The sequence below is a fragment of the Nannospalax galili genome, unplaced genomic scaffold (genome assembly GCF_000622305.1).
Source record: "Nannospalax galili isolate Female #2095 unplaced genomic scaffold, S.galili_v1.0 scaffold75, whole genome shotgun sequence".
Classification (NCBI taxonomy): domain Eukaryota; kingdom Metazoa; phylum Chordata; class Mammalia; order Rodentia; family Spalacidae; genus Nannospalax; species Nannospalax galili.
This window is the reverse complement of record NW_008339433.1, coordinates 4,442,605-4,450,199: the sequence shown is the minus strand read 5'-3', so window position 1 is coordinate 4,450,199 and position 7,595 is coordinate 4,442,605. Positions and strand designations below refer to the sequence as shown.

General features: G+C 39.3%; 1 protein-coding gene and 1 pseudogene across 1 annotated transcript in view; one reads left to right on the top strand and one right to left on the bottom strand.

The window, feature by feature from the left end:
* Tenm1 (teneurin transmembrane protein 1) overlaps positions 1-7,595 on the bottom strand; it is an 873,778-nt gene that overhangs the window by 285,784 nt on the left and 580,399 nt on the right. The window lies entirely within an intron of this gene.
* LOC103734870 lies at positions 4,445-5,752 on the top strand (annotated as a pseudogene).

The following is a 7,595-nucleotide window of genomic DNA, read 5'->3' as shown; positions in this document are numbered from 1 at the left end:
TTCTAGATCAGTTAGTATCACCTTGATTTCTCCATGTCCCGTGACCAATGTTTCCATTGTGACCGTGAAGGTTTCACAGGCAATGAAGAGCAATAGCAATAGCCTCTCTTGTTTGGTGTGTGTGTGTGTTGGGGGGGGTGCTCTGGGACTCCCATAACCAACAACTCTAGGGGAAGAATTTACACCTGGCACTGGACTTTTATCTGCTAACCTATGACTTCTGGGATGAGAACAATTCCCTTTAGGGTAACTTCAATTAAACTCTTATATGTATATCATCAAACAATTTTAGTAGAAGGAAGTACTAGAATGTAGCTCACTGGTATATTTCTTCACAGCATGCACAAGCCCCAGTTAATCCCTCCACCTGCAAAAATAAAGAAGAAGTTTCTGTATATTACATAGCCTAATTTTGAGGCAGAGTGTGGGATGAATTAGAGGGTGACACAAGAACAACACAGGACGCATAGAGCAATGATTCAAGTGAAATGACAAACATCAGAATTTAACGTGAGGCCAAACAGCTTCTGTAGAAAAGGTACAGAAACTGTTTTTAATGAAAAATAATTTTGCATGCATAGAAAGAAGGAGAAAAATATGGGAAAATGTAAAAGATTTCATAATAGAGCTTGTCAAATTTTAATGTGTATAAGAAGGGTAGCCTTTCCTAATGACTTCTTGTTATATGCATATATTAACACACCTATCAACTCTCAGCTGATAAGCTTTCCTGTGCAGCAGATGGTGATTTACACAGAAAACCACAACTAGCAAATGTACAGAGAATAAGAGGCTACAGAGTATTCATCCCTGAATATGACACCTAGATCAAATGTCTGCCCTAAAAGCTTAGGGATTCTTGCGGAAGATGGGGCAGAAAGACTGTAAATGTCAGAGGAGGTGGATATACCAGAAAGAAGCAGAGTTTTCCAGACAGCTGATCAGTTACTCATATGAACACACAGCAATGGTGACAGGATGCACAAGTCCCATGTAAGCTCAAGTCAGAAAGAACCCCAGCATGGAGGTAGAAACCTCTACCCTACCAGATGAAATACTGGCAACTGGTGGCTGCTTCTAGTGGGACAGTCAGCCTCATTTAAGGTGAGACTGTTGGTAAGTTGACCAGGTTCCAGTAGTTGAACCCACATTGAAGAGTATTTGGGGACACAAATTTGACTCTACAGGCCTTAATTACACACACACACACACACACACACACACACACCACATGAAATTGGGTTCAGGGTACTAAGGGGAGCACAGATAAGGTAGAGGAACTAAATAGGATAAGCATTTTGTATGAAATTTTTTTAAGGTCAATAAAAAAAAGAGTCAAAAAAGGGAGTCTTGTTCAAATACAAATGCTAAATATGTAATTTTTGACATCAGACTTCTTCACAGACTCCCAGATGATGCCTGTGCTGCACTGTTCACTGGTTACACACGAGTAGCAAAGTTGTAGAGGGTAGTAGGTGTGATGCCTAAAGGAGGGATGAAGTAGATAGTATTAAGAGCCAAAAAATGTGAAACCCAGAAGGAGCTAGTCTATGAGAGAAGATGTTGAGTATGTAGAAACATATAATTATTATTTATTGACATATTTGCTATTTATTTCTGATGTGCTACCTTCATATACATTTCTATGGACTCCTTTGTTATGTCATAGTGGGAAGGAAAGGCATACAAAAGAAGGAATGAGAATTAGTTTGCTTTTATTTTAATCAAGGAGGATTACACCTCAGGAGGGAAGGTTTAATTTGGCCTCATTTCATTCCACCTTTGTATTTTTCAGCCATCAACTCTGTCTCCACACTAAATAGTTTAAAAACACACATGGTCTCTGTCCTTTATGCTCACCTGATATAAAATTAACAGCCCATTAAGAAACACACCTGCAGTGGCTTTATTCTGAGGCCAATGCCTTGCAGCTTTTAACTCCCTAAAATACCCACATTATTGCTTTTTGTGTTAAGGCCAAGAGCAATAACTATTTTAAGAATGTTCACTGTTAACAGTTAATAATAGATTTCAAATGTAATTTTGAACATAATTATGTATTACTGGACACATAATTTTCTAGAATTGACATTTCTAATAAAATACTCCCTTTGAGATGATAAATGACCACCAGAGGACCTTATTTTCCACTGAAATTTGCTTTTCTTCCATGTAAGACAGAGCAATTTGGTTCCCAAAGGGTTGATTATATATTTAACTCTTAAAGTATTAGAGCCAACAAATGTCTTCAACAGGCAGGCGATTAAGAGACCGTGTTTATGTAGGCATTTTATTCCTTATCTTAATATTTAGTTTATCAAACTGCTATCTCTGAAACTTTTATCACTTCTTAAAATGCATCATTTATTTGGTCATGCAAACAATATTATAAACCTAAACCAATTTCAAAATATTGTAGGGCCAACAAATACAATATTTAGGTGAAAAGAATAGTCTTTAATTAATATATGCTCTTTTAAAAAATATGTGCAAAGCTGGTTGAGGGACATGAACCTTTATATGCAAATCTTACCAAATATTATATAGTATCATGTATTATATAACAATGCTACTTAGATCTTATTCACTAAATCAAAAGAAGCTTATGAAGTTTTGTTTAAATTTTTTGGTTATTAGCATTGCTGGATATCTATAACATATACATAGTAATAATTTTTTAAAATGACTTTGGAAGGAGATGGTCTTACCCTTTGAGAGCTTACATTAAAGTTAAAGTTAACAGAGAAAACAGTATTTGAACAAACACATTTTAAATAAAAGTGGCAAAACAATCTAGTTGTGGTGATTTTGCATTAGAGAAGAAAAACTTGTCATAACTTGCAGATGGAAAATTTCTTGGCCTCTAACATTTTAGAGCTTTGTGCATCAGAAAGAAAAGTATCTTTCTGTTGACAATCTACACCACTAAATAGTTTGATTCATTTTGTCATCTCTTAAAATTAGTTATGGATTACAATCCAATGATTGTTAGTTTATTATTTCATTTTTACTGATATAGCTCAAAAGTAGGGAAAGCAACGAAGAAGTAAATTATATAGACAAACAATACAAAATGTTATTTTGTGGGAAATAGTTTCTATATATAGGCAAGTAAAAGATATCTGAACAAGTTTAACATTGACCCTGCGATTTTTAAAATTAACAACAGCAGAATGCCAAGTTATACCTTTTATCATGTTCATGTTTCAATGATAATTTAACCACATTTTTGCTGATGTACATCAAAAAGCTCAAGAAGAGCATGCTCTCTAGTAACAGAATGCTTTTTCTTGTACACATTTAGAATGAAATGCAGAGTGACACGAATCATATCACACTGTGCAGTGCTGAAGTTATCACAGTCTTACCAATATCCACCAATTTAGTTTGAGCTAAACACTCTCTTTATAAGTTGCAATACAGACATCAACTGCTGAGCAAAATAACTAATAGCTGATATGTGATGCTGAAGGTTGGTACACTAAGTGATAGTAGCTTAGTTCAAAAAGAAAAGGTCAAGCTACCTCAAATGTAAAAAAGAGGGTGTGAAATTGATGATAGACACAGTGTACAGTTGCTACATCACTTAAAGATTTCAAATATCTAGACACATACCTGAAAATTAACAACACGATTATCAATGGCATTGCCCTTATAAATGCAAGGTAATAATTATATTATGGAAATATGCATGGATATGATAGTTGGAAAAGTATGATAACCTAGTACTGCAGAAGCTTCCTACAATATATCCACATGTAAAAGGAGTTTAAATGGTGTTACCCTATTTTAATGGGGGGCAATGCCTGTCCAGACACCAGAGACTATCAAAAACCCAATGCCAGATATGGTTTACCTCTTTTTGAGTTGTTGGTAAATGGGGTCCCATAAACATCCCCGAAACATTGCATGTTGTTGACACTGCCTTTGTTTTTTTCTCAGAATTTGATCGTAAGGCTTTATTGCTGAATATATTATACAAGTCAGTCATAGAATATAGAGAACAAGTGGTAGTACTGACCTGGAAACTTCACCCCTACTGGCTAGTTTTCATAGTGTTAAAAGTTGTTATATATGTTACCAGGAGAGAAAAATAATCAATAGTCTTAGTTGTGAACCATACAAGCAAAAATAATGACCGGCCTGGCAAGGTATGCCCACTGATGAAATGGTGACACAACTGTTATGGGAGTAACTACTTTCTGATTGGTTTTAAGCCCACTTCGCAAGTTGGAATCCGTAGCTGATACTGTTATCTAAGTCAAGAACATTTGGCTAGATAGATCACAGGTCGTTTTGGAGAAACTTCTATTACTATTCTGCTAAACAGACATGGTATTAAAACTACTAATGAAGCCTGGGCCACTCTGACCACTCTCCTCGATGTCCACAACACCAACTGTTCTTTTCCTGCGCTGGGCAACCCAGTGGCCAGAAATTCACCATGTCTGTTCTCAAGATCCATGCCAGAGAGATCTTTGACTCTGGAGGAAATCCCACTGTTGAGGTTGATCTCCACACCGCAAAAGATCTCTTTCAAACTGCTGTGCCTAGTGGTGCCTCAACTGGTGTCTACCAGGCCCTGGAACTCCAGGACAATGATAAAATGCACTGCATGGGAAAGGGTGTCTCAAAGGCGGTTGAGCACATCAATAAAACTGTTGTACCTGGTCTGGTTACCCAGAAGCTGAATGTCATAGAACAGGAGAAGAACCACTAACTGATGATTGAAATGGACAGAACTCAAAATAAATCTAAGTTTGGCGCAAACGCCATCCTGGGAGTATCCCTGGCTGTCTGCAAAACTGGTGCTGTAGAGAAGGATGTGCCCCTGTACCCACATGCATCGCCGACCTGACTGGTAACCCTGAAGACATTTTGCCAGTCCCGGCTTTCAACGTGATCAACGGTGGTTCTCACGCTGGCAACAAGCTGGCCATGCAGGAGTTCCTGATCCTCCCCATGGGTGCTTCCAACTTCCAGGAAGCCAAGTACATTGGAGCAGAGGTTTACCACAACCTGAAGAAAGTCATCAAGGAGAAATACGGGAAAGATGCCACCAATGTGAGTGACAAAGGAGGGTTTCCTCCCAACATCCTGGCGAACAAAGAAGCCCTGGAGCTGCTGAAGAACGCGATTGGAAAGGCTGGCTGCGCTGTCAAGGTTGTCATCCACGTGGATGCAGCTGCCTCCGAATTCCTCACGTGTGGCAAATACGACCTGGAATTCAAGTCTCCTGATAACGCCAGCAGGTACATCCTGCCTGACCACCTGGCTGACCTGTATCAATCCTTCATCCGAAACTATCCAGTGGTGTCCATCAAAGACCCCTCTGACCAGGATGACTGGGAAGCTTGGCAGAAGCTCACATCTAGTGCGGGCATCCAGGTCTTTGGGAATGATCTCACAGTGACCAACCCAAAGCAGATTACCAAGACGGTGATCGAGAAGTCCTGCAACTGCCTCCTGTTCAGAGTGAACCAGACTGGCTCTGTGATCAAGTCTCTGCAGGCATGCAAGCTAGCCCAGTGTTATGGTTGAGGCGTTATGGTGTCCCATCGCTCTGGGGAGACTAAGGATACCTTCATTTGCTCACCCGGTGGTGGGACTCTGCACTGGTAAGATTAAGAAGGGTGTGCCTTGCCGATCTGAGCGTCTGGCCAAGTATAATCAGATCGTCAGAATCAAGGAGAAACTGGGCAGCAAGGCCAAGTTTGCTGGCAAGTTCTTCAGAAACCCTCTGGTCAAGTAAACGATGGTCCAGCCATCCCTGGAGCCCTCAGTCACACTGGCTTCTTAGACCTTGTCCCTGATATGAGGCTGCTCCTGGCTGGCCCAGTGTTTGCTAGGTCTCTGTAGTTAGCTCTCTCTCCTGCCACTGCTTCCCTAAAGGTCGGAAGCCACACCGTACCACTTGGAGCCGTGTTGGAAACCCCAGCTCTGTAATCATGTGACTGATCCAAATCATTGTTTGTCCCCTCACTTCCCATCTAGTGTCAGGAGCCCTCACACCTTCAGTGTAATCTCCAAGGTGGCCAACGACAAGATTCCCAGTGGTTCATTGTACAAAATAAAAGCCTCAGTGACAAAAAAAGCTCAAACTACTCCTAATGATTTATTTTTATTTCCATAGATTAGTGCATCCCTCAACCTTAATCAGACAAGTATCTTTTTGCAGTAGATGGCAATTGAAACAGAGGCTCATACTGGTAAACATGGAGGGAACAAGAAACTTTGGAGTACATTCAATATCACACCTCTGCCCCCAGTGCTTGGTGATCCCGAGAGGCTCTCCATGCTCCAGTAGATTGCCCTCTACCCAAGTACATGCAGGCAACACTAAGTGGATGCAGTGGGTTTAAAAAAAGAGTAAATAAACTTTGGAGGGAAAAGTGGTGGGGGAAGAAGGGAGGAGTTTGAAGGGAGGGATTCAGGCATGGACTAGATTGGAACATAATATATTCATGTAGTCCCAGCACTTGGGAGGCAGAGGCAGGCAGATCTCTGTGAGTTCAAGGCCAGCCTGGTCTACATAGTGAGTTCCAAGCCAGCTGGGGCTACAGGCAGACCCTATTTCAAAAAGACCAAAAAAAATTCTCAAAAAAAATTTAAAAATTACGTTACAATTTGTAGCAGAATTATTCGTAGAAACCAAAAATGAGAATCTACAAAGGGACTCTCAGTTGATGACTTTCTAAAAATGTGGCATGCTGGTTTGATGGAATATTATTGATCTACAAAAGTACTAAACTATTGATACATGCTACAAGTTGCATTAACTATAGCATTATTTAAGTGAAAACGATTGTACACAAATGGTTCCTTATCATATGATTCTATTTATATACAATGTAGGAATTTGCAAGTCTACTGAGACTAAAAATACATTAGTGATTGTCAAAGTTAAGAGTAGATGGGTATATAGACTTATGGACAATACAAGATTTGTTTTTAGTATGCTAAGCATATTTTAGGACTAAGTAGTTGTGATGGCAGGACAACTCTCAATATACTAAAAAAATCAATGACTTGTCCATTTAAAGCGAGCGAATTATAGGTATATCATTTTTTATTATAAAATTAAGGTAAGAATTATAACTGACATGGCATACTAGTACATATCTACACAAACTCTAATGTAACTTCCTAAGAATTTTGCTGTGTTTCTAAGCTGTTGGCCTGGCATCTGCTGCCTAGAAGCTGAACTGTACTTTGGTCAGTACTTTTAGAACATGTGAGTGGGAGGGAGTACCTACACAGAAAGGATGCTTATTTTCTATATTTTATATGATGCTAGATATTGTTATATAAAAGTGTAAGTTATCAAGATCACATCATTATGGACCCCAGGATGGTGGCAGGAAGGCTAGTCATAGTGCACTCCAGTTTCCCCTTCTTTATCTTAAATCTGTGGAAGACAGAACACTCATGTTTGTCTAACTTACTGAACATTTAATAAAAACAATTAGATGATCATCCACCAATCACATAGTTGAGAGTAATGTGGAGGGGCTCTATAGTTTCTGATACTAGGCCTCCACACAGAGGTAGCATTGATTTTCATTGGTTGTTATGTTCCTACATTCTTTGATATC